At 44.4% G+C, this 26,922-nt stretch overlaps 1 pseudogene; it reads left to right on the plus strand.

Moving 5' to 3' along the window:
* The first annotated feature begins 6,901 nt into the window (after positions 1–6,901).
* Positions 6,902–7,852, plus strand: LOC149328876 (uncharacterized; annotated as a pseudogene).
* The last annotated feature ends 19,070 nt before the right edge of the window (positions 7,853–26,922 follow it).

Consider the following 26,922-nt stretch of genomic DNA (forward strand, 5'->3'; position numbering starts at 1 on the left):
GCTCGGTTTTGAGCCTTCAGCGTGGCGCGGCGGCAGTTACGGTTGACCTTTCGCGGAGTGAAAAGCGCCCCCAGCTCGATTCGTCGGCGCAGGGCGGTGGTAGTCATGGCGGTGAGCCTCGCGCTCCTCTCACCAGTGGCACTACTATCTAGGTAACGTCATACCAGCTGCGAAAAAAAGGGCCCCCAGCTCGATCCGTCAGCGGAGGGCGGCGGTAGTGACGGCGGTGAGCCTCGCGCTCCCCTCACCAGTGGCGCTACAGTCGAGGTGACGTCATACCAGCTGCGATAAAAGGGCCCCCAGCTCGATCCGTCGGCGGAGGGCGGCGGTAGTGACAGCGGTGAGCCTCGCGCTCCTCTCACCAGTGGCGTTACAGTCGAGGTGACGTCATACAAGCTGCGAAAAAAAGGGCCCCCAGCTCGATCCGTCGGCGGAGCGCGGCGGATAGCCACGGTGGATCTTTCTCACTGTGTACAAAGATAGTCTGCCATGCCGTCTACTGCCAAACAGAAGGAGAAGGCAGCTCGCCAGTGTGAATCCACGAAAAAACAACGAGCTTTCGTAACCTACCGGGCTTAACCCAGCTAAGCCTCTGCCAATTTTTAAAGCAAAAGCTTTACTACTTGCACTTTCACCCTTTGCCGTGGCCCGGCGGTGCCACCATTGACCTTTAGTTGACCTCTGTGTTACTTCATATGTGACATCACGCCGAAGAGAAGGGCGACCGACTCGCGCCGTCGCAAGCCGCGGCGGTGCCACCACCGGCGCCTAACTCCTGCGCTCTCCGCTAGGAGCGCAACAGGTGCTTTGTGACGTCCCGCCGTAGAGAAGGGCGACCGACTCGCGCCGTCGCAAGCCGCGGCGGTGCCACCACCGGCGCCTAACTCCTGCGCTCTCCGCTAGGAGCGCGATTGTGGCGTTACGCTGAAGAGATTAGGCTCGACTCACGTCGCTAGAAAGCAGTAGCTGTGCCAACCACCAGCGGCTTAACATTGCTTCGCGATCTCGCGCCGTCCGTGTGCGACGGCGGTGCACATGAACGGCGGCCTGACTGGACTGGATTGTACTGGACTGGATTGGATTGGATTGGATTAGAATAGATTAGATTAGATTAGATTACATTGGATTGGATTGGATTGTATAACACATGCATCGCCACAAGTCTAACCACAAGCACCACCACCAGCTACACTACCAGCTGAACCATGGCGTAGGTACGGATATTGCTTTCGCAATTACCGGACTTAACCAAGCTAAGCCACAGCGAATTTTTTTTTGAAAAGGATGCTGCTTAGCTGAAGTAATTTTGTGGCCGGAAATCTTCAGTAACTTTTAAGACAATCATAAGGCAAATATCTTAAAATTATTCTTGTTTTAGGTCGGAAACTTTATTATCATCTGAGAAGGTAAAATGTACGTTTGAAAAGCAGTTGTAGATCCGCAAGCTCCGCCAAGTTATTTCGCAGGTATGCCACTGATTAATGTAGATACTCCCCATGAAACAGGAAGAACCAGCAGCGTCTTCCGACCGGTCATTTCCTTTCACCATTCTGCTTTTTAATCACTTTCTTTTGCGCGCACGCTTTCTATCTAATCTGAATCATAAGCAGCTGCCCGTTCTCTAAATGTAGATTCCGCTATACAGATTCTTCACAACCATTAGGTTCCGGCAGATCAGAAGAGCGATGACTCGAGTGAATGAGCAAGAAAACGCCACCTCCACGTGAATGTCTATCGCAACGGTAAGCTTCAAAATCAGCTGGAAAGATTTCGGAGTTGTGAATTGATTTGTCCAGCCAGTATTCAGTACCCATGACTACATGCGGGTGCTTATAGATGCGAGTGTTTATAGAAAGAAGTTATCTTTCATTACCGAGCCGCGCCACCGATGACTTGAGTGAATCCCGAGATTCTCTTCCGGAAAGCATGGACCTGCAGGCAGGATTGTCTGTATAGTTTTTTATTAGATGAATCTCTTTGAATTCAGAACCTAACAGTTCTTTATTTTTCTATAGGATTAGCTCCGGTGAAATGCTGTGGGAGGTGTGCAAGGACTGCAATAGCTTCGCCAGGGCAATGCAGTGAAAACGCGATCAACATATTTCGCCAACCGCTGGTTCGTGTGATTAGAGTGACGTAAGCGGCTTGCTTTTTTTTTCTGTAGAAATATGCCCCTTTGAATCACTATACCGAAGAATGTAGTATTTTGAAACTAGAACAGACACTGCCGAGGAAAGAAAATACAGCCATATTGAAAAGAATCAGTGCAGTGCACGTGACGTAAAATAAACGAATGATGTCAGCATTGAATAAAAGAAACCAAACCAAACCACAGATGAGTGAATGAGCTATCTGCGAAGCAAGGATTTTTTAGGATTGCGAGGGAAGCTTTCAGTAGAGATGTTCATTTGTAAAATCGTACAACTGCAATTTATTTTCGTTCTAGACAAAGCTAAGCGCCACTGCCATAACTCCACTTAATGGGAGTAGTCACGGTATTGGGAACGGGTAATTAGAGCTCAGAAACGATCGCAGGGCACCGTAATGTTTATATGGGGCTTATGCTGGCTTTCCGCAGGAAGATCCATCGTTGCGAGCGTTGCAGCACAGGAGAACGGCATTCGTTGGCTTACACGAGAGCCGTTTACTGGACAACTGGTAGGTTAGTAGGCTATAGCTTTATGAAAGCGCTTGTGTTGTCACTTCAGTTATGCGCGTCTTATTTTTTGCGCTATTTCTGTACTAAACGAAAGCCAACTTGCCTAACTTCGACGCTTTGACAAACTGAGTGGTTTTGTTAATTGTAGTTTGCTGGAAAGAGTCTGTTAGGATTAGTTGAGATCAACGAAGTTTTAGTTGTCTAGTGAATACTTCAAATTATGATTTCAACCCGTACTCTGTACTAATAACACAAATGAAAGAGCTTTCCAATGAATATTTTTCTGACTGAGAGAGCCCAACCAAAATCACAGTTCGCACAACGCGCCTGTACTGCACACCAGGGTCCTGAGCTCTGCCGTGCATGGCAACGCTTGCCGGAAAGGTGATCAAAGGTATGACTATGGACCAGCTGGCAGTGCCTTCCGTCATGGGTGATCTTATTTCTCACGTCTGTGCTTATTACTCGCGTTTTGCTCTCACCGTGCAGCAGATATCCAGCTTACTTTGAAGGTTTGGTTTGGTTTGGTTTATGGGGTTTAACGTCCCAAAGCGACTGAGGCTATGAGAGACACCGTAGTGAAGGGCTCCGGAAATTTCGACCACCTGGGGTTCTTTAACGTGCACTGACATCGCACAGTACACGGGCCTCTAGAATTTCTCCTCCAAAGAAATTCCAGCCGCCGCGGCCGGGATCGAACCCGCGTCTTTTGGGACAGCAGCCGAGCACCATAGCCACTGAGCCACCGCGGCGGCTTACTTTGAAGGACATTTATGACTGTTTCTTATCCCGAAGGTGTTTCTTCTCCATTATTCCCAACCTGGAAAGTTTATCCGCCTGCTATACAAGGCGAGATCTGTAAATACGAGACCATGGACGGATCGCCTGTGGAATACCTAGATAATAATGAGCAAGGCTACTAACAACTTCGGCAGAGACATCTGCACTCTCGTTGATGGATTAGCGCAATTCACAAAAAAGTGGTCTTGAAACGACGCAGGTTGTGAAACATCTTCGGGTTTTAGAGCTGAGTGTACTGGCCAGTGTCTCGAGTTTGACTTTCATTTCTGTCATTGTTTCTACATTCATTTCTTATTTTGCACCACTGAGAAGACAAAAGTGGACAGTGAATGCACAGATCGTGAAACCAGCGAAAATGACCCAGGACAAGACAGAGAGGCACACACACAACGCCAGTGGTGTTTTGTGCGTGTCTTTGTGTCTTCTAATGCGTCTGTTTCATGGGTTCCACCATCTCTGCATTATGAACCAGCTAGCTCAGAAATTAACTGTTTTGGCATCTGAATGTATTGCGGGCCTATTGGCTAATGGAATGGAAAATCACGTGCGGTTTTGAATACCGAGAACGTCATTTCCAACAAAATTTGACGCGGTCTTTGGGCAGCGGTTGGGCATTTAGAACAATGAACATTATTTTTGTCGAAACCATTTCTGCATGCATTGTAGGAAAAACGTTTTACCGCATAGTGAGAATATTTTGAAAGCACTTTGCGAAAGTGTAAAAACTACCGTCTCCGTGTTTTATTTCTTTTGACGCCACCACGAATCACAGGCCTGTAATTTCCCTAGTCCAAGCATATGTCTCAGATACAACGCTTAAGCATGATTGCTTCTCCAAAGCAGCCAATTTATGGTGAAGGCTAATAAAGATGCTTGCTCGCTATGATAGCTTTTTACGCTGCCCTGACATGGACGGAAACTCACTGGAGAAAAGCCGCAGTAGGCATCGCATCGCACAGAGCGGCGGTCACTTCTCAGTAAATTAAAAGAACTGAATATCATTCTCAATCTTTTCAGAGGTTATTTTTTCATTCGTCTGAAGATTAATGGGTAACCGCTTTCTTCTATGAATTTTTTAGAAGCTGCTTCAATTAAACATGTGTTAATAGAGTGTTTGAGGAATTAGAATAGAATGCACCGCCACGGTGGTTCAGTGGTTATGGTACTCGGCTGCAGACCCGATAGACGCGGGTTCGATCGCGGCCACGCATTCGAACCTAGATGGAGGCGAATTTCTAGAGGCCCGTGTACTGTGCGATGTCAGTGCACGTTAAAGAACCCCAGGTAGTCGAAATTTCCGGAGCCCTTCATTAATGCGTCCCTCATAGCCCGAGTCGGTTTGGGGTGTTAAACCCCATAAACCAAACCAACCAACCAGCATTACAAATGAATTTCATAAAAAATGTTTATGAAACTTGATAACATTTCAACAAATTCAGAAAGACTTTCTGAAGGTATATGGTATACATTTGCCTCGCGCGTATAGTGGCATATATGTGGGCGGGCTTACCTTGAGTTATACACCAGTGCGCGTCAGAGATACTGAGGTGGAATTATAAAAGAGGTACTTACTTTCACGGTTAATGATTGTTACCATGCAGCGCTGCATATGCAATCAAGCCTGGTTTTCCAGAGTTCACGGGAGCGCAGAAGAGGTCCACTTGACTGAAAGTCGGATGATGGGGGATTTAAAACAAAGCATAAAAAACTGTCCCATGTCCACAAATATTAGTTTATTGATAAAATTTAATCGCTGACTGCATGGGGCGCGAGATTACCGCAGCGGTGACCGTTGCTTAAAGTTACGCCAAATGGTTTGTTGCGCGCAGGCCCTCCGATAAGCCTACCAGTAGACGTATATACTGCAGGACACTCAGGATAATAGCTGCATTGCGGCATGCCTATGAATTCCGGGAAAAGAAAGGTATACCTTAAATTCACGCACACGTCAGAATGGCAACTGATTACAGGCTCCAGGGTAACATGAAGAACACTGAAAGCATGATCCGCGACTTGGACTCAAAGAAAGTCACAGAAAAAATGATCCCGCCCTGCAAAAAAAAAAAAGTCGTATTTCCTCCATATGCTTTCATATCGTTGAGCACAGGTTCCCTCAAATTTTATTGGACGCCAGTATTACTAATGGAATAGTCACGGGACTTGTGATTTACACGCTCTGTATCAACAACCCATTTCCAGCTGCCTATGCACATGCGGGCAGCGCCGTTTTTCCGAGCTATCTGAAGCGCGGAAAATTTCCTACGAATGAAGGATATTTTCACGTCATGCAAGAGCACTTCCGTTCATTTGGATAAATTGGGGTGTTTCGATAATCCTGTTTTCCTTAATAATTGGGTCGAATTACTTAACTTTTACGGCACTATCGCGGAGAACATTAATTACCACTCCTTCAGGTGGCGAACTTTGCCGCAATAAGTGCACGCAGGCGTTACGTGGATTTGCACGCGCGATGTCCAGGCAAGCGCAATGGCGTGAGGGTTTGCTACTTTTGTCGCCGAGAGTAGACACCCTGAAAAGGTGCGATACTAGTTCCCTTCAGATAGGAGTTCCAGAATGATTTCACTTAACCTATTTGGCCGTACGCACTCTACAACACTGGCTAGAAAACTCTGCTCGGGTTTGTACAAAGTTTTCTATACTGCCGCATTTGTTAAAAACAAGGAGTCCAAGAGGTTTTTGTCCAGCAGTGATTTGGGAGCTCTTGTAACATACATGGGAGAACTAACGTTCAGCATCGACAAATTTAAAACGTTGGCGATGTTTAACAGGACATAGCACATGGCCAAGAATGAAATCGATTTTGCTCTATGGTTTTGACAACGGCTGCTCCAATTGTTGTCCTCAACAAATTTTCGCACCATCGCTCGCTTATGAGAACCAACTTGTCTTCTCCACTGCTAGCTTTTGAGGCTTCGGGGAAAACAATGTTAGTGAAAGAAGGTTTTTCAAGTGAACGCCGTATGTCGTGTCTACAAAGGTCTGATTAGTTAAAATTTCACTTTTGAGAAAATAATCCAGCTTCACCCTATCCTAGTTCGCTATTCACTGAATCTTTTGGGGCTCACATGTGACAAATGCCCAGCAATTCTGAATGAAATCATTTTTAAATTGGACGGGGTTTGTGTTGTGCATCGGGTATCTGCCAAGCTGTACACCCCCCTTTCCTCTGTTTGCGTTACGTCGATAGCTCGAGCGATAGCCATTCTACTCTGCTGTTTCCGCGAAACCTCATTTCCACCTTTCGCTATATAGCGGCTTTTGCTCCAAGAATAAACGGTTCATTCCCTGCCAGCCGTGTCTGCGTCTGCTTGCCTCAGGCTGGGCGCTGGCGGTACAACAGTGGCGACGAGGCCGCTTTACCCACGCCAACATGACGGATCCCGAAGTTACCCGCCTTCAGGCTGACCTCGGAGCGCAACGATGGCCTACCTACAGTTGCCGGGTTTCGACGAAACAAAAGAAAACTGGAACCCTTACTTAGTCAGAGCTGAAGCATATTTCGAATCGAACAGCGCAACGGACCCGACTAAGAAGAGAGCACTATTGGTTTCGGCGTTGTCTAGCAAGACAGTTGAAGGGCTAGCTGGCAGAGTAGCCCCACCTGCGCCAAACGAATTGACGTACAAGGAAGTCGTTCAAAGCTTGGATGAGTACTATGATCCGAACGGAGAGCTACAAACGGAGAGCTGCAAATTCTTCAACGGCTCATAACTTCCGAGCGAAGACGTTAGCACGTTTCTTGTTGCTATTCGCCGAATAGCAGAGAACTGTAATTTTGGCACGTCCCTTGACTGCATGTTAAGGGATCGCATTGTGTGTGGCGTACGTTCTATTTCCCTGCGGAAACAACTGGTAGCAAGGAAAGACCTAACATTGGAAGAGGCTGAGGCATCGACACTTTCTGCCGAAGCCGCAGAAAACGATGCTGAAAGTATGACGCCAGACTCAGCGCCTTTGCTTAAGCTACAAGCCTCCTAACCACAGTCGATCCAAACTTCTTGTTCACCTTTTGCCGCAGCAGTGTGTGGTAGATGCGGTAGCAGGAAACATGACGACAGCAGCTGTGGCTGGCTCAGAGCAAGATGCTATCGCTGCAGTCGCCGTGGTCATCTTGCAAAGATGTGTCGCCGCACTGACGATAAAGGCCGCGTCACGCAAGTAATGAAGAAAAAAGCTTTGGCCCTCGAAGAAGCCGTGACTTAGAACGATAGTGAAAGCAGTGAAAGCGCGAATTTGTGGACATTGATTTCTGCACAAAAAAGCTGTCTCCAGTCTCCTATACGTCGCACTTTCATTTGGAATGGTGTGCAACTTCCCATGGAAGTGGATACAGAATCGCCGGTCTGCGTCATTTCTCGGGATGTTTTTTGACAAGTATCGCGAACGGTGGCCGGCGCTTAAGCCTTCACCTGTGAAACTAACATGTTACGTAGGACCACTGCCAGTCCTAGGAGAATTGCATCTGTGTGTTCAATACAAGACTGTCTCCGTGAGCTGCTCGCTGATTGTGGTGAATTGTCCCGGATCAAACCTTTGTAGCCGTGATCTGATTTCGTCACTTGACAGAGCGGGGGTTGCAGTTCTCCAGTCATCAGCACAGCGCTCCCCAGACGCAACGCAAGAAATTACAGGAGTGATAAACAACATAGTCGGCTACTATCACGACGTGTTTTTCGGCGAATTCGGCCGTATCAAGGGTCCTCCTGCCTGCCTGCAACTGAAGCCTGGAGTCGTGCCGAAATTCTGTAAGGCAAGATCAATTACTTACGCACTAAGTGACAAGGTATCGCGAGAACTGGACCGGCTGGTCGCTATTGGCGTCATTTCGCCCGTAAAACATGCGGACTGGGCAACGCCCATCGTGCCAGTACTTAAAAAGGATGGGACCAACAGAATTTGTGGCGACTTCAAAGCAACCCTGAACACAGCCTGTGCAGTTGAGCAGTGCCCATTGCCAGTTATTGAGGAGGTGCTCGCATCATTGATTGGAGGAGAGTATTTCAGCGTACTAGATTTGCGAGATGCGTACAAACAAGTACCCTTAGATGAAGCGTTTAAAAAGCTTTGCGTCATTAGCACACAAAGAGGACTGTTCTGTTATAATTGGCTTCCCTTTGGAATATCATCTGCTTCATCTATTTTCCAAAGAAAAATGATGGGGCACTCGCCGGATTATCAGGCGTCCCGCGAACCATCGTATGCGGTAACGGCACGCAGTTCTCTAGCAAGGAGTTCAATGATTTCGCAGCAAAGAGTAATATAATGCACCTGCGAACCGCCCCTTTTCACCCGCAGTCTCATGGAGCGGCAGAAAGAGCAGTCCGTACAATTAAGGATGGACTTCGGAAAATGGCGGAGGGAAATTTAGAAGACAACCTTGTCAGATTGTTGTTCGACTACAGGAGGACTCTCCAGAAGTCGGGAAAATCACCGTCAAAGTTACTACTGGGGTACCAATTGCAATCTCGCCTAGACACATGTTTTCCTCCGGCTTTTTCAGAGTTGCCGCAGGAGCCGGATGTCTGGATTGTTCCCCCGGAAACCAGCGTGTACGTACGGAACTACGGCGTGGAGAAAAGTGAACTCCGGGACATGTGAAATCAACGTCGGGATCTCGCATGGTGGCTGTCCGAACTCCAACTTCCTTGGTCAGACGCCATTTTGACCAAGTACGCCGTCGACACGAATCTCCCTCGCCCACCTCGCCTAGCTTACCCACTTCACGAGAGACTGATCAATCAGTGCATCCTAACCAATCATCACTTTCGTCAGCCACAAGTTCCGAAGTTCAAGAGGTCGTTACTGCAAGTCCCCGCGAAAGCCTCATGGCAACAGTACCGCAGTCTTCACCAGCAAAAGTGGCAACCCAGGAGATAGTGCTGCGACGCTCTACCAGGCAGCGCAAGCCGGTGCAGAGGTTCCATTTTTAAGTGGAGAGAAGTGTTGTGCATCGCGTATCTGCCAAGCCGTACACCCCTCTTCCCCCTGTTTGCGTTACGTCGATGGCTCGAGCGATAGCTATTCTACTTTGCTGTTTCCCCGAAACCCCCTTTCCACCTTTCGCTATATATTGGCCTGTGCTGCCAGAATAAATGGTTTTTTTCCCCGCCAGCCGTGTCTGCGTCTGCTTGCCTCCGGCTGGGCGCTGGCGAAACACAATTTATCGTATATTGGAAGATTTGACTGCAACAATAATTATATCTGCAGTTCTCCCGTAGGCAGGTTGCAATTTTTTTTCAATGAACGTTTTTTCTATGCCTAAATACGTTTCCGTTTATTTATTTTTTATAGCATGCTTGCGTGCTCGATGCCAGCGATCGAAACATATTTTTCTTATCGGAAGAATGGACCATTACCTTAAATATATCGATATCTGCCTTACAATGCCTTAATATTCCAAATTTTTCTTCAATAATGTTGCACATGATAAAGCACATCGAAACTAACAAAATGCACAGATTGATGCAAAAATAGAGAAGTTTGCACTTATGTAATTCCATACTGTGGCGCACATATACGTAGTCGGACTTCTAAGCACGCGAATAGAGCACGTCTCGTATCCACTATGACGTCAAGCTGTATCCAGGAATGCGGAATGCGGATGCTGTACGCCAATGCGTCCTCGGCTTGTCTGTCTCTTCTGTTTTGGCTTTTATGGATCTGGCATATTGGAAGCTCTAACTCTACAGACGAATTCCACGGCATTCCAGAGAACAAAGCCTGGAGCAGAGCAGAAGCCACAGCAATATTGGCCTCGAGGAGAAGGCAGACAGGCTGATACGCTTACCTCGGGTTGCAGCCCCGCCCCAAAAGGACGAAAAATAACCAAAAGAAGCAACAAGATTTCTAAGTCAGACATATGCAGGATGAAACTTACCAGAATTTAGGCCTCACAGTGTTTTGGGATGTCTGTCCTATCCTCTGCACCTAGCGCGCCTTTTTATTTGACATTATTCTTGGCCGAAGTTCAGCTTAAGTTCGCCATATTACGGTGAGTAATGGGGCGAAAGAAGCGAGAAGAGAGACAGGAGAATCCGCTGGGAACAAATAATAAGAGGGCTATGGGCGTCTATAGTAGCAGTTCGACCACGTGTTGTTAGACCAACTTTGAGGCTACTTTTTCACTCAATAGATGCAGTTCTTCGTTCCACCTTTCGTAGTTCTATCCTTAGCATTTGCGTAACACTCGTTTCATGAAGAAAGGAGGACGCTCAGCGCGGTGGCATCGGAGAAAGAAATTGTTATCAGGGAATTAAAGGCGCGATAAATTTCTCCCTTCTTGATGGACACCTCAGCCGCGCCATGAGGGAAGGGAGGAAGGTGGGAGTGAAAGAAGAAAGAGATAAAGGTGGTGTAGACCGGGGCTCCGGAGCAATTTCGACCACCTTTGTATCATTAATGTTCATTGACTTCGTACCCACTCAACACCTTTGGCATTTCGTATCCATCGAAAGGTGGCCGCCGATGGAGCCGATATGCAAAACGCGTCCGTTCCGTATTTCGGCACATGATGAAGATTATAGTTGTTTGTTTTTGTTTTCATTTTGCTGCATTATCTTTACTCTTTTATCCACTCCCTTCTGTAACGCCCCACTGGGGCCCTGAAGGTATTGTAATAAATAAAAATATAGTGATGACATTTACAGCTTATCACCAACAGCAGCCTGATTATGCCCACTGCTGGTAAAGGCCTCTTCCACATTTTTTTTTTCAGTTATTCTGGTCGTGCGCTAGCTGCGGCCAAATTATCTCGCAAACTATCCTCGCATTGCAATGATGAAAGTTGCATACTTTCTTTTTAATATATTTGCTATGGCGAGGAAAAGCTTTATATTGACAGTAATTGTAAAGTAAAATAAAAATAGAAAGTAACATTCCTGCTCTACATTGTTAGCATATATTTCATACAGCGCGGTATGTTGAACGATGAAAAATGAGCTCTCCCATAAGCACCGTAATGGCTTGCATTGAAGAGCCTACTGAAGTCAGTCCCTAAAATCCCTCTGGTTTTTGAGGATACATTCGTCAAAACTGCACTTGAAAGATACAAGGTTGTTTGAAGTTTTTTTTTAAATATTGGACAAGGTATTTGCTTTCTGCTCGTACAGAGGACAATTTCCTCTCGTCAGGCGCCTTGTGATTGGTGCTGGTGATTTCGTATAGAGCGGAACGTGCGACTTGTACTATTTAAACAGAGGCTGCTTTACTGTGCCTGTCAAGGTTAGTTGAATGCCGGGGTATATAGATAGTTTCGCGCTATTATCGACAAAAAAGAATGTATTAAGCAGTGCTGTCGTTATAATCATTTTAAATTCAGCTCTTTTTGATAAACTGTATAAGCCCTACTTTATTTGCATTAAGCGGCCATATCGTTCATGGTTGAGCAAAGATGCAGGACCTTGTACGGCTTATTAAAAGCTAGAAAAATGTTTAATACAACCATGATGTAGTACTGGGTAAAATGAACGTGCGTTATCACCTCGTTTGCTTGCCACAGTAACACAGCTTTTCAATAGTTGGCATCATGAGTTGTAATCTGAACAATTCATGTCAACTACGCAATATTTCTTTCGCTGTGATTCCTGAAATATACTTCTATAACTCTATAACAACTATAACTTCTATAACAACGGGGTCTAAAGTCTGCTGAAATGTTGTGATTAGAAGCACGAAGTAATTGTGAGTTCTAACTGTTCGCCATCTTTAAATTGGTAAATTATACAAATGGTCCTTCCAATTAATCTTTTTACCTGTAATGGGACGAAGCGGCTGCCGTTCAAGCAGCGAAGCGATGACGTCGACGAAGTGTAGTCGTGATCCTGAGTGACACCCGTGAGTGACGCCTACATCCATCACGAACACCATCCTTCCCTGTCGCCCTGAGCCTTCTGAGACCAGATTCTTTTCCGAAGCTCACCTGTATGCCGAAGAATGGCGGAAGCTTGCACGGTTTTCACTACACTGCTTTCAGTGGCACCAGAAGCATCGTCGGGACTCCTTAGGCCCTCCTGTGTCCTGTGTTTGGCTCTGGGTGCCTTACTCCCCTCTCGGCATCGCCCCAAAAGTGCTTTCTTCCTATCACGCAGGTTACCGCGTTCGGCCACAAACTTCTCCCGTGAATTACACAGTCTAGCCCCTCGCCCGCTCTTCGAACCGGCGTCGCCGGGGGCACGAAATTATGCACATCCAGCGTCTCAATCCTTATTACGATCCGTCTGTTCTTTCGTCGCCAGGATGGCTTCTTTTTCAGCAGGGAAGTACCTTTAATGGACCGAGCTGGAGGAGTTAAAGCAGCGAAGACGTCGACGAAGTGCAATCGTGTTTCTGAGTGACGTCTCTGTGTGTGTGCATTGGAACGCTCTCCGATCAGAGCCCACCGAACTGGGCTTCGAATAAACACCTTTACATATAAAGTAAAAAAAAACGCAGTTGACATGAAAATGACGCAATATAAACCTTGGTCCTGCTGCTGAACGAGAAATTTAATGAGGCTCTCTGTTCTGAAAATTTGCTCTTAATTTTTCTACACAATGCAAACGGTGAGTATAGCTGTAAGCTCAAGAACCAAGCAGGACATGAACTGCACATGCAATACAGGTCAGAAAGTTCTTTAACAAATCCTAGCTCTCCAGCGCAATAGAAAAGTAAACAGGAATTGCAATTTGACGCCAAAAATGCTAGTAAAACTGCATGCGTTTGTAGATCAAACTAGACTTTTATTTAAAAATAAAGCGATAAAGATAAAATCACAGTTTAGCATATCAACACAAAGCGCGCCTTCCTTGCCGCGTCCTATTGACACAAAGTGTTGCTCAACTGAGGCCCTTCAAGTCAAGGAAAAGAACCCTTCGTCCATCGCCTTTTCAAGTACGGCGTTGAACTGCACACGGCCACGGTTTGCCTGATGTTGCCTTTTCACTGTTTTTAAAAGAAGTTCCAACGTCCCAAGAAAAATAGCGCCGGATCACGCGCTATCAAGAACGGGATGCAGTACGCCTCTTTTCAGGATGAAGACATGAAAGTTTTTTATACAGAAGCATGAAAGTAATAATTAAACTCGACGCTCTTTTCTTGACAAACGGCAGCCCATGAATGTGAGTGACTTAGGCGAACAGCTTTGTGCTAAAGCAGTTTTTTTTTATTGCAATATGACATTATTGCGGCCACAAAAGGGAACAAATTTTCCACAGCAGCCATCCACCTCTGACATCCTGGAAGATATTTTCTTTGTGTTTTCAAGACTTGCAGAAAAGTCCTGACTATTTTGTGGGAAGAGCGTAGTTTTCTCCTTTCGAGGTAATATTTACTGTTTGTTCTTTATTGCTCTTCGACTACTGCAATGACGTCGTTTTCTTGACCGTGGCGCAAGAAACTTCTCTCTCTTTCGCTGGAAACAATTCCAAGAATTCGATCAAGTACTCCACCTTGGGGGATTCCCCTAAACATTTGACCAAGTACTCTTTCCGTTAGTGGTCACTAACCTGCCATGGTAATCTCGACCATATAACTCTGATTTCAACAAACTTTGGTTTGAAGTCGCCTGCTAGCAGTATTATTTTGCTTCTCTCCTAAATTCAGGATGTCAGTGGCAACAACAAAAGAAAATACGTGAAGTTTTTAGAGTGAATCAAATGAAGACATATGAATCCTCAAGCAGAAAATGACGCATTTAAATATGGCCACGAAGCAAAGATCATTATATTTCACTTTCGCCATGGTGATTAGTTTTTGCCGATGCATATATATTCCTGAGGAATGTTGTCTCATAATAGTTTGTGTCGAAATGGAACGAAAAGAATTTGCGCCATATGTGGTATCAAAATTTTATCGAATAACCTCAAAGATCTATTTCTTCTTATGGAGTGCAGAATCGGATAAAATCCAGCCTTTTTTAAGTTTCTTCCAAGTCCTACTTCTTGTTTTCGGATAAGTGTTCAAAAACTCGTCTTGAAAAAGCAAAATCGGAAGTCGAATTAAGACGTTCACCAAATCATGCATTGCTGTGTTTAAACCCTTTTTACGATGTTTTGTGCTTTAAATTCTACTGAGGTGGTTTGATTATACACGGCGTGACTGCGAAGCGTATACAACATATCTAATTAATTTCAAAAAGCTTCTGCAGGCGCTGACGATCAGTAAATAAAGGAGTATCTTGCCTTTCCGTTTTTGTTCATGAGGCTCCTTCGTGAAGATGTTTACTCGGAAGCTAAGGCGAATGAAATGAAGCCAGAAGGAATTGTAAAGCGCTCGAAAAATATGGCAGTACTTGTGGTGATGTAATCTTTTGTGCTAGTAAGCAATCGCATGCTTATTTTTGAGCACCACTCGTCTATGGCTGTGTTGACAAGAGCGACCTCTTGCCACTCTGAAACCAAAAATTCAGGTAGGCAATATTTGCATTTAACCCCTCCGCGGTGGCTTAGTGGTTACGGCGTTTGGCTGCTGGCCCGAAATACGCGGGTTCAATCCCGGCCGCCGCGGTCGAAATTCTAGATTCCCATGTACTGTGCCATGTCAGTGCACGTTAGAGAACCCCAGGTGGTCGAAATTTCCGGAGCCCTTCACTACGGCATCCCTCATATCCTGAGTCATGTTGGGACTTTAAACCTCATTAAACCAATAAACCAATATTTTCACTTACTTTTTGGCAGGTGTTTTATCAGCTAGCACCATTTACCTTGTTCTCCATGGTGGGCCAGGTTTTGAAATATTTTCAAACTTCGTGCAGAAACTTGTCTTTGCAACACGGTCTTCTTGACGCCGTTCACTACCACTTTCAGCCATATATCAGCTGCCATGTCTGACCTATCTCATCCTACAAAATTTATTGCTTATTAGCATCAAGGAGCCCCCTTTACGGAACGCATACTTCTGCTTGGTTTTGATCTTGCAACCAGTCTTTAGTAAGCCGCACTTGTACAGCGTTCGGGGAAACAAAGTGTGTTCAGCGAACACTTTTTTCGAATTTTTTATAGTTTTTCATGCTTTCGTCTAGGTCTAGAATTTATTTTCGTTAATAATTCTCGGTCTTCGCTGACAGCTAACCATTGACAACCTTTACAAGTCACGATGCTTTGTTCCTGTACTGTCCGAAAAAGAGCAAAGGAAACCTGTTAACTTCGCAAAGAAAGCGACAAATTCATTTTGCAGATTTTTCTAGCTTGCTTGGGATGGCGTTGCGCACACGAACAAACATACACAGGAAGAGGCAGAAGACAGAAAGAGTGCAAACTATCAACCAGATTTATTGCTTTCGCAACAGAATATATATGCAGCATACACACGTGCAAAACAGAATAGGGAGAGGGGGAAAAGGGAGTGGGAGAAAGGGGATAGCAAGTCAGGCCTGCTTAGGTCAGCGAAAACCACGGATAAAATTCCTTTCCTTATCATATAAGATGACCGAGTTATCGCTAATACAATTTTCGCCTTTTTCTCTGATGTGGAAAGCTTCTAAAAGTTAGCGGGCTATTTTGCTTTTACTCTTGCCCAGAATCTTGATGTATTTGAGCAGCAGCTCAAAACGACAGCATGGAATGCAATGGGCAGGCAAGTTCGCCCCGTCTCTTTTTCTTACAGAAAGGCATGCTCCCCTGCGCACTCAGCACAGAAAGCACTACTTCCATTTGATTCTGCACATTGAAAGATTGTGAAAAGAGCAATTGTAAGCTCGTGCCTAGAATCAGCCTTAACCAAATCATGCGAGCATGAAATGCATTCCAGCTTCCATAATCAGTTCACCAGGCTGCTTTCAGCCGGATTCCCCTGCTCGCTCATCACAGCGGTAGCCGAGAACCTTCTCCAGAAGACAAAGAAAGGCAAGCGCAGCTGTGACCTTGAGCTCTTGCGGAGTGCAAAGCCGTCGGTGCTTCCTTACATGCACAAAGTCGCCCAAAATTTAAAAAAGTGGCGAACAGGCATGGTGTTCCGGTGGTTTTTTCGGCCCCAAAAAAGCTTGCTGGGTTGTGCCCCAGGATCATCGAGGAAGGAGCCCCACGTAGCGCATGTACAATAAAACATGCTGAACAGTAGGTCAAATGTGCCACGGGCGTGGTCTATCAAATCCCGCTCAAGTGTGTAGGCGTGTATGTCGGCCAAACTGGACGCTGCATCAATGAGCGCGCAGGGGAGCACGCTCTTTCTGTAAGAAAGAGAGACGGGGCGAACTTGCCTGCCCATTGCATTTCATGCTCTGGTTGTGAGCCGATGCTCCAATACATCAAAATTCTGGGCAATAGTAAAAGCAAAATAGCCCGCGAACTTTTAGAAGCTTTCCACATCAGAGAAAAAGGCAAAAATTGTATTAGCGATACCTCGGTCATCTTATATCATAGGGAAAGGAATTTTATCCGTGGCTTTCGCTGACCTATGCAGGCCTGACTTGCTATCCCCTCCCCCCCTCCTTTTTCCCCCTTTTTTTCCCTCTCCCTATTCTGTTTTGCACGTGTGTATGCTGCATACATATTTTGTTGCGAAAGCAATAAATCTAGTTGACAGTTTGCGCTCTTTCTGTCTTCTGCCTCTTCCTGTGTATATTTGTTCGTGTGCGCAACGCCATCCCAAGAAAGCTATGCACCAACTCGGCCTGCAGGAAGTTCTTCTACATTTTCTAGCTTGCTTACCCATTGGTAGTCCATGGGAACGCCAAATTGCAAAGTGAATGGCAGCTGAGCATAAAGCTTCTCGTTTTTTGAGAGCTAATTCCTTCCCTATTTTGAATTACAAATGCTTGACAAGGAGCAGAGATCTTCACTAGTAATACTGCAGTCTCTTAAGAGCAATCTCTTTGCATCAGCTCGTCTATAAAGCTACAAGATTACTGCTGTGTAAAGTGAACAAACTGAAACGCACGATAACGATTCTGTTTTTCTCTGTCCGTCTTGCTTTTAGCCGCTGTCCAATGAGCAGGCGCGGCAAGCGTTCCCTGGCTTTGAAGCTTCCCGTACCAACTTGCATTGATATTAGATCTCTGGCCCCATTCAGTATTCACTATGAATAGTACTTTCATATGAATTATTTTCATATTGGACTGCGATGGCAAAGAGATATATACGCGACGACGTGCTGACACGATGGAATAACATGTATTGTCAGTAGGCATACCACAAATGCGCGGTCTGGAACAGCTGTTTGCTTTGTCTTCTTCTGGTCTCTAACAGCATTACAACTCCAACATATTTGCCGTGTAGATATTATGCCAGTCTGTGCTTGCACGAATAAGGTCTAATGATCATTATTATTACTGTTCTTTCCAGGTAGTGTAAGAAACGTTTTTTTTTTGCATTCAAATAAATGTCGTTTCTGTGCCTCTCCTTATACAGATGCAGAACCAGATTACTTGTCTGCTTTGGCTCGATTTATTGGCCACAATTCCTTACAATGGGGAGCTCATGATGTTTCTATGTAGAGGCTTGCCTCTCTGAAGCCCTGCAGTTCAAGTCGAAAGCTTTTGAAGCAAACCCTTATACCGAGTAGGGCCAAATGGAGGTAAAAAGAGAAAAAACACGAAATGATTGCAGCAAACGCCATGAGAGTTGGTGCGTGAAAAGAAGTCATTGACATTTTGAAAGCGAAGATGGTGGCGTTTATTGCCATTGAATTAAACTAAATTTTAAAAGTATACACACAAGAAATGGCGCTCTGTTGGGGACAATACAAAAAAAAAACATTTACCAAAAAAGCACAAGGCACAAAAAGGACTGGGACGGAAAGTGAGCTCCAAGAAGGAGCAGAACAGCATGTAAAGCGAATGTAGTCACTGCTTTAACTAAAGATTGTTACCGCACTAAGTTATAATAAACATTTCGAAACTGGAACAAATTTTGCATATTCGTCACATGGTTAGACTGCCATCACCAAAAAGACTAGCGAAATTTTCCCAGTCAAACAGAGCAGCTATTTCAAGCTTCTAAGGCAGGCTAGCATTTGAAACCCGTTTTTTTTTTGTGTTAACATACTTGAAAGATTGAAATAGTGGCTGTGCATACCAACACAATACTGGGTGTGTTCTGGAGGAGCGCTACAATTATTCTTAAGTTGTTCGCATAGCTCTTGCGCTTGAAGTTTCACATGTACCGTTGTCGTGCAGAAGATGTGCGCACAGATTTTTGTTTTTGTAATCATTGATAAAACAATACGACAAATTACAGCGCTTTGAAAATATCCGGATTGAAGTGATTCAGTTACTCCTTTATTTTTCATAACACGCTCCTTAAGTGTCATGGGGGCGCAGGGTGAAATGCGCGACCAGGAATGGGTCAATTCCTGCGAGTCTGGTCGCAATTTCACTGAGGGAACCACAGTGGCCGCAAAATATGAGAAGGTGGCCGGCACATAAAGAGCGCAAAATTCTAGAAGCTTAATTACGTCATCAGAGCGTACGCTGATAACTGGATTTCCACAAGCATGGTTGTTGGGCGCATTCATTTCTTCTCGTCTTCTGTCAGTTTCACTGGGAATCCTCTTAAGTATGTATTAGGTGGCGCACATTTCGATGCTTCTGAATCAAGTACAAACTGTGCATAGTAAACCTCCTGAAAGTGAGCCGACTCTGTAAATTTATAGTTTTACTTAGCATAGCAGATGAGCTTGAGCTTGGTGAGACCACTGTTTGAAGTGAACAAGTATATTTTTGGGCGAGAGGGACGATCATAATTGAAGTATGGCGGAAAACATCCCAGTATTAATTAATGCAAGGTAGCACTGAACTTTATTTCGACACAGAGTCTTGACTCCCCACTGGCAATTTAGTTTCCGGCTTGTTTAGTCACATAGTTACGCACACCACATAATATGGGTAAGTGTTTTAAGAAGCATACGCTCATATCTTTCGCCAGATTTGTTTTCGGACTAGGCCCAGTGGTAAAATATCACAACATTCCTTTCTTCTCTTGGTAGTTTTGGTGGGTTTCTTACACAGACTCTTACATTATCTTTATTTCTACAGTACGTCTTGAGGCGCTCTTACACTTAGATAGTCCGGATTGTCCATCTATGTTAAAGCAGCAAATGATGCCATATAATGACGAAAACTATACTGTATTTGAAATATTAACGTTAATTACTTTCACACATGATATTCCTGTTTGAGTTGCAATTTATTAGGTGCCGTCATATTTAAGATAGTATGCTTGGAGTTTCAACGCGACGGCTGTGTAACGCACCTGTAATAAGCAGCCGGATAAAGCAGATTTTCGAAATAGATTTATTTCATTTTCTAAGGTTACTCTAGCTTTACTTGAAGCTCGATGGTCCTCATAAGTTTTGATGAGATATGCACACACCAACTTAAAAGCAACCTTTTCGCAAAACTGTGGGCACTGAATGAAAAAAATGTTTGGTTTTTCTTGAAATCGCGTTTATACTTGTATTAGTTATTGGACAGATACGCCTTACTATACAACGCTGGTACAAAGGGCTTTGTTGCAGAGCCTAAACGTGACTGAAATTAAAAAAAAAACGAAACTGCGGTAGTGTCGAAACACTTATGGGCGCAGTGTAGAATGATGGCTCTTCTCAAAATAAGCTACATAGTTTAACTTGTATTGGCACAGGATGTAAGTGAATGCGTCCTGCGCACACACACTAAAAAATTGACTTAGACCTAAAAGCTCTTCAACTGCTCCATCATTTTGGTGCACAATTCAGAGTGGCGGATTTCTTAGAACCTGAAGGTGTTGAGCTATTGGCCGCATTAAAATCGCCACAGGTTAAGCTGGTGACAGAATATTTTATCTACACTCGACGGGTCGACATTACGAATGCGGTGCGTAGAATGGTAATCACGTTGCGCTGTCTATTTAGTTTGGTACTTCCAAAAATAATGCCGTTTTGTGATCCGCTGAAATCTCTCCTTTCTGGTTCGTTCTGCCAAGCGGCAACATCTAAGTGCCACTTCTTCCTGCAGAAAAGCAACTCTAACTTACCAAACCAAGCGCCCTAGGGAATTCCCTACTTGGAAGCAGTAAAATTCATCATGCACCAAAAACGCTTTCAGGGGCCTACTAGCTTTGAACACCGTTTTTAAGCGTCGGGAAGAAACGTTCAGACAAAAACCCGATGCTGCCATCCCAGGGGCACATCGCCGTTGCTGTGTGTATACTAAGCGAAAGAGGGACGTTCATGAATGTTTCGTAAACGGCCTTTCTCGTCCCTGTGTGCTTGCGATGGCGCCAGGAATTTCCTGCCGAGTGCTTCAGCCATTCCCCGGGGGCTAAGAGTGCGCCACGAGCCTCTGTAGTGGCCTGGCACATATAACTCTAAACAGTTTACCTTCTGGCCGACACAGTTTTGAAGAAAACACTGCAAAATATCAATGCGACTTTCTCGGCGTCGTTGGAAATGAAGGGTGCGTTGTCGGAAACGGCAAAAGCAACCCAGCCTTCCTGTAGACTATGTATTGATGCTACAGCAATTCGGCAGTACTTACTGGCCGGTCATGACGAAAGAGAGTAGTGGAGTATAGTATGCAGTCTGGCGTGGCGGAGTTACGGATTCTTGCACACTTTGTATTGATTGCTTGTTTTGATAACATAGCCCTTGGGCGATCCTATAATTATTGCGTACACGAAGAGTGTTTTTGTGAGTGTAAAAGTCGTTTTTAGTTCTATACCGCAGAATCTTAATGCCCTCAGAGTCATGCTTCCACGCTGAAGCATACAGTGGCATGCTTTGCCTTCAATTCAGGCTAAGTAGGAAACGTTGTTGGAAACGGGCCCAGAATCGGACCTCCAGTATTTTGTTATATGTGTCACCCGGTAGAATACGGCTGTGCTTGCACTTGTAAATGGTTGGGCTCCGAAACAAACTTAAAATTTACTGCGCAAACGATCAGTTTTACCCCTGGCTCGAAAGTGCGCTTGGTACAATGATTTCACACAAAGACAAATTGTCAGGAATAGATGGCTCGACATATCTGGTGTCTCGATGTTATTGATTTGCTTTCAGTTGTTTATATTTTTACTTTCATGACTTCATAGGTGCCATGATTTCCGGCTTCGTTCGCTCCTGATTATGTTATGGCAACAGAGAGAAGCAGGCCTGGTCACTAGTGATTTTATAGAGATGACTTCATATCGAGGTAAATAAAGAAGCTCTAAGCTCTCGTTTTTATTTTTCAGTTGCTGCAGGCGCATCAAAGCATCAATCAGAAAAAAATCAACAAATTAGGGTAATACCTTAAACGTCTCAGAAGGGTCACCGGGGTTCCTAGAAATTGGGCTCAACCATGGTGTGAGCAAAGTAAGCGAAAAACACATTGTGCACCCACGTTCAAATGTGGCCATTAAGCGCTGAAGGACACACCCAACTCATGTTGAAACATCCGACGGCTGTTTAGAACAAGCCAGAGAAAGACGCTGTTATATAATCTGCTTTATCTAGTCGGGTGAATTTCAACCGAAAATGTTTGCATTGTGACAGTAGGACACATTTAGAGGAACTGGTGGCCAATTAATGTAGACGAGCTCCCTACAAAACTAGGCTCACCCCACTATTGTGGAACCATCATTCCAGCGCACCAAAATGTTGCCACAAGGCATCAGAGCAAGTTTTAGTGTGCACTCACCTTGTGAATGTACTGGCTGAGTGCCTCATACTATTACATTATGAGAGAGCATGTGTTACATTGGTTAAATTAGGTTGGTTCTCTGACGCCCCCGCTGTTTATCGCAATGAAAAATCGGATCGAGATGAAAAACGGAAAAATGTCTCGTGTAGACGCTCCCTACTTGAAGACATTAGAGTGCCGTGAACGGGAGTCTAGAAGCGAGGAAATAGGAAACCCTTAATAGAAGCAATAGGAGGAATCTGCTCCATTTCTTGTTTTTTTTTACTTCACGTCGCGGACCGCGCCAGTTTTATAATCTTTATCGAATTCGTAGGTGGTGCTCTCTTATTCTTCACCGTGCAAGAAACTAATAAAGAAAATTATGTCGAATGGAGATTGAGGGGCGAGCAGTGTACTACGCGTGCTGACAGGATGTGTACGACTATGGTTTATGCACTTTTCCGTTTTGCCATGCATGTCTTCCAGTAGCTTCCGGTCGAACACGCACACGATTGTTTACGAGAACCCAATCGCCCTGCCCAGAGTTTTCAAAACTTACAAAGTCGTAGCGCACTTAAGTCCTCGCTCAATTATTAAGCAGTCATTCGAAATGTCCGCCGCTAGCCCTCACATGACGTCGTTCTGCCTGGTAAGTTTTGGAAAAGGCGGAATCGGGACATCTGTGCTCACTAGCCAGTAAGCCAAACCATTGCAAACGTTGCAGGTTACTGACAGTGTTTGGATTAAAGGATTTGCAACGCTGAACGAGTCAGACTTAAATATTCGTTGGGCATATGTGAATTATAAACGGTACATATGAGTGCGATCAGGTTATGTCACCTTATCAGTCCTTGAATATAGCGACTGCTTGAAGTGTATGCAAGACAGTAAAGTAGGCAAATCTTTCATAATTGATCTTTGTTGCCTTCCATGTTTCTTCAGGTCGTTTTGTGGAGAACGCGGCTAAAGAAATGGGCTATTAGGCAAAACTTTTCGATTCATTAAATTTATTTTCTGTCGTTGCTCTCGTTTTTTTATTACTGTCGTAACGAATTGTTATAGCCAAATATGGTAGAGAAGTTTTAAAATTTATAATTTTCTAATGTATGGAGATCGAAAACTGCGAGCGAATCGCGCTTCTGACGGTCATTGTGTAGAAAGAATTACGCTGCTTTCCTAACACTGAGCATAATCAATCTTCGTATCAGCATCAAAAAGAGAGATTAGAGATTAGAGCTTCCGTTGGCGGATTGCAACATTTCTGTGTACAAAAAAAAAACTAAAGAATACACTTAAACTTCACCTTAGCGGTATGATATGATAGAGTTTATCGGTTAATGCCCATCTGTGTGGAACTGGTCGTTCTCGACTTTGCAGTTTTAGATCCACAGGAGTCTTCATACCACTCCTGGCGCTGTGGTGGAACAGTTAAGCGATGTGCGCCAGTGCCCTGCAATGGCAGGTGGTACGAGCGGATGTGTTTTTGCGACCAGGTTGCTTTTCCCGAGCAGCCTTTGCCACCGGTCACGGTGGGTGGTCAGCTTGCTCGCATTCCGTTGGGAGGTTGAGATGAGGTCGAAAGGCCACCTCATCTAGGTGGCGCACATAGGTATCCGTAGTGGCCGGATAAGCCAATTATTCCGGCCACTCCAGCTGCGACGCTTCATACAGTCGCCAACGCCGACGCCTCCGAAGCTTCCAACGGCGACGCTGGACAGTTTTTTTTTTCGTCACATGGGTACTAACAGTGTGGCGTAAAAAACAAATCATACCAGGCGACGTACGAGGAAAATGCGGGATTGAACATCAAGGCTCTTTCACTGCTTTCCCTTTCCGGGCAACCGCTGTAGCTGATCGCTGCGGCGTTTCGTAACCAAAGGCAATAGAATGATTCTGTTTGTTGTGTATAACTCCTAGGACATTGATTAGTGCAATAAACCATAACTTTTTTGTATGCCTTTAATACTTTATATGTCTTTACCTGTGTTTAAAGGGAAACTGCAGCACTTGTTCAAGGATTCAAATCTATATGGGCTGCAGGTAAAGCGTGCCAAGTTTCTTTGTACTAGCTTTTAGAATAATGATGTAATTCACGATTTAAATCTGCGCTTCTCCCGAAAGCAACGAAGAAATGCAGGGAAGTTCAGTTTGACGTCATGAAAGGTATGATTTCAAATTATTGCTGCCGTCAGCCTTCGCCCTGTGGTGCCCTGTTGGATGCCGCCAACAACGTTCGGCGGGCTTTGACTTCGATGACAATGCTTTCTTTCTTTCAAAGCAGGTTCTTGTGCTCTGAAAATGTACCGATATCTTTTATGACGTCACCATGCGACCGCCATTTGGCATTGTGCGCTGCAGAGAAGCTTGAAGGTCGTTGCGATTTTAATAGGCGATTACCATTTCAAATGCCAGCCCAAAATATTTCGCATGCTTTACGTGCAAGTTTCACACAACCAACCATTTTAATCTCGTGGATTTCTAAAACATATGCAGTTGCATTTTAAGTAATGAATGATAAGTTGAAACTTTTAGCTGAAAAATAACTAAGCGTCCTCTAAACGTTTGGTATCTCTATTGCACACAATACACCTTTGCTAACATACCAACTTGCAAACTTGAGCAGTAATTCATTCAACTTTGAAGGCCCCGGGGTTTACTTTATGATTGTGCTAATTGGATATACCTAATAACTGTGCCACCTAGGTGCACATAAATGCAATCCTGAAATCTGCGCAGTTACACAACTTTCCCCCCCGCCACGGTGGCTCAGTGGTTAAGTCGCTCGGCTGCTGACCCGAAAGACACGGGTTCGATCCCGGCCGCGGCGGCTGAATTTCGATGAAGGCGAAATTCTAGAGGCCCGTGTACTGTGCGATGTCAGTGCACGTTAAAGATCCCCAGGTGGTCGAAATTTCCGGAGCCCTTCACTATGGTGTCTCTCATAGCCTGAGTTGCTTCGGGACATCAAACCTTTCATTCATTCATTCATTCATTCATTCATTCATTCATTCATTCATTCATTCATTCATTCATTCATTCATTCATTCATTCATTCATTCATTCATTTTATTTGTTTTTCACAACATGACGTACACATTGTGAAAGGCGCCAAGAAGAAAAGCCGTTCCTTTACGGCTTGAAAAAAATCTTGGCCCCCCTGGCATTGACGGCAACGAAGCAACACAATCCAGAAACAAATTTAGAGAACAAAATGCACAGAAATATACAGAAACAAACAAAATTATAACTTGACATTTTTATGAAAGATATGGCGACAAGCTCATGGAACGGTCGGGGAATAAAGACAGTTATAATGAAACAGTGGCTAAATATTTGTACAAGGTGTTTTGTATATGAAATGTGTGGTGTGTATTAGGGACATGCAAATTAATAAAACAACGCCTTCAGGTTCCGGAAATTTAGTCCTAAAATATCTGTTTCCGCTTTAATATGTTCATTTAGTAATCGAGGCAGGTTATTCCTAAGACTCTGAAACCCATAGTTCGTGCGGCATTTTGGCACTTTCTAACGGTCTGTTGTCCTCGTATTATAGGCCGCGTTGCCTATTAATTCTAAGTTCGATATGTCCAAAAACAGCCTTTGATTTTCCTTGATGCTGAGTTTATATTCGCGTAGGAGTTTATAATGATACATTTCAGTTATTGGAATGACCTTAAGATTTGTGAAGATAAGTTTACTTGAGTAAAACTTAGGGAAATTAATAATGATCCGTAAAACCTTTTTTTGCATCCTTAAAAGACTACTGAGGTTTTTGTCGGTCGTTGTACCCCAGACTAAATGAGAATAGTTCATGTAGGAAGAAAATAAGGCATAATAAACGGCTAGTTTTGCAGACATTGGAAAGACATAACGATTTCGACTGAGTATAGCTGTTATGGAACATAATTTCTGCAATATATGGTTTACGTGGTCATCCCATTGCAACGTCTTGGAAAAGAAAACGCCCAATACCTTTATTATTTCGACCACCTCAATCCTTGTACCTCTAAACAGAAGATCGTGATAAACCAAACCAAACAACTTTCGCGTTTTATTCAAAAATAATGAGAACAGGCCAGTCATCTCCATTCTTATGTACAATACTTCGCCTGATTGGATCCATAGTCCTCTAGGACACTGTAATTTGATATTCGAAACGAATACGTGCCTTTGCGGCATTTAAGGAAACAAGCTCTCCAGTATGTATTATCCATAGTCCTCTAGGACACTGTAATTTGATATTCGAAACGAATACGTGCCTTTGCGGCATTTAAGGAAACAAGCTCTCCAGTATGTATTAAAAGAAGGCCAGAAGGGTCCGCGACACTGACTTCTACATAGCTTTATTGAAGTTTAAACTGTCGAGCATTCTAACCATGCAGCTTCTTCCTACGCATTTAGTTATGCTCGAAAATTCACAACCAGTCAGCTTTTATGTCATGCACCGCGTAAAACGAACGCATATTACAAGCTTGTTTCGTCAGCGGCTTTCAGACTCAAGAAATATTTTACACTAAACGAATACAAACAGCAGGCGCACCCCTGAGCGCCACTCAAGGTGAAGAAGTTAATCTGCGCAATTTACAGGAAAATTGATGACAGGGTGAATGAAGAGGAAGGATGAAACAACGCTGTTTCTCTGTGTACGCAACATCGAAATTGGACTTTTACGTTTGCTGTTCCAAACTGTTACTTCATCTCACTAGGATAGAAATCTAGCTCATGTCTAAACACGAGTAGGCAGTAGTTTGAGAAAATCATTCAGGTAAGCATTTTAAAAACTTGTCTCTGGTAAAGTTCCGTCTGATATCCAGCCCTCACGAACGAATCTTTCAGTCTGATGCTCATATAACACCTACCTCCTACCTGTGGACCCTTAAGCTCTGGTGTAAAA

The sequence above is a fragment of the Amblyomma mixtum genome, chromosome 9, assembly GCF_055824585.1.
Source record: "Amblyomma mixtum isolate Tamu chromosome 9, ASM5582458v1, whole genome shotgun sequence".
Classification (NCBI taxonomy): Eukaryota; Metazoa; Arthropoda; class Arachnida; order Ixodida; family Ixodidae; genus Amblyomma; species Amblyomma mixtum.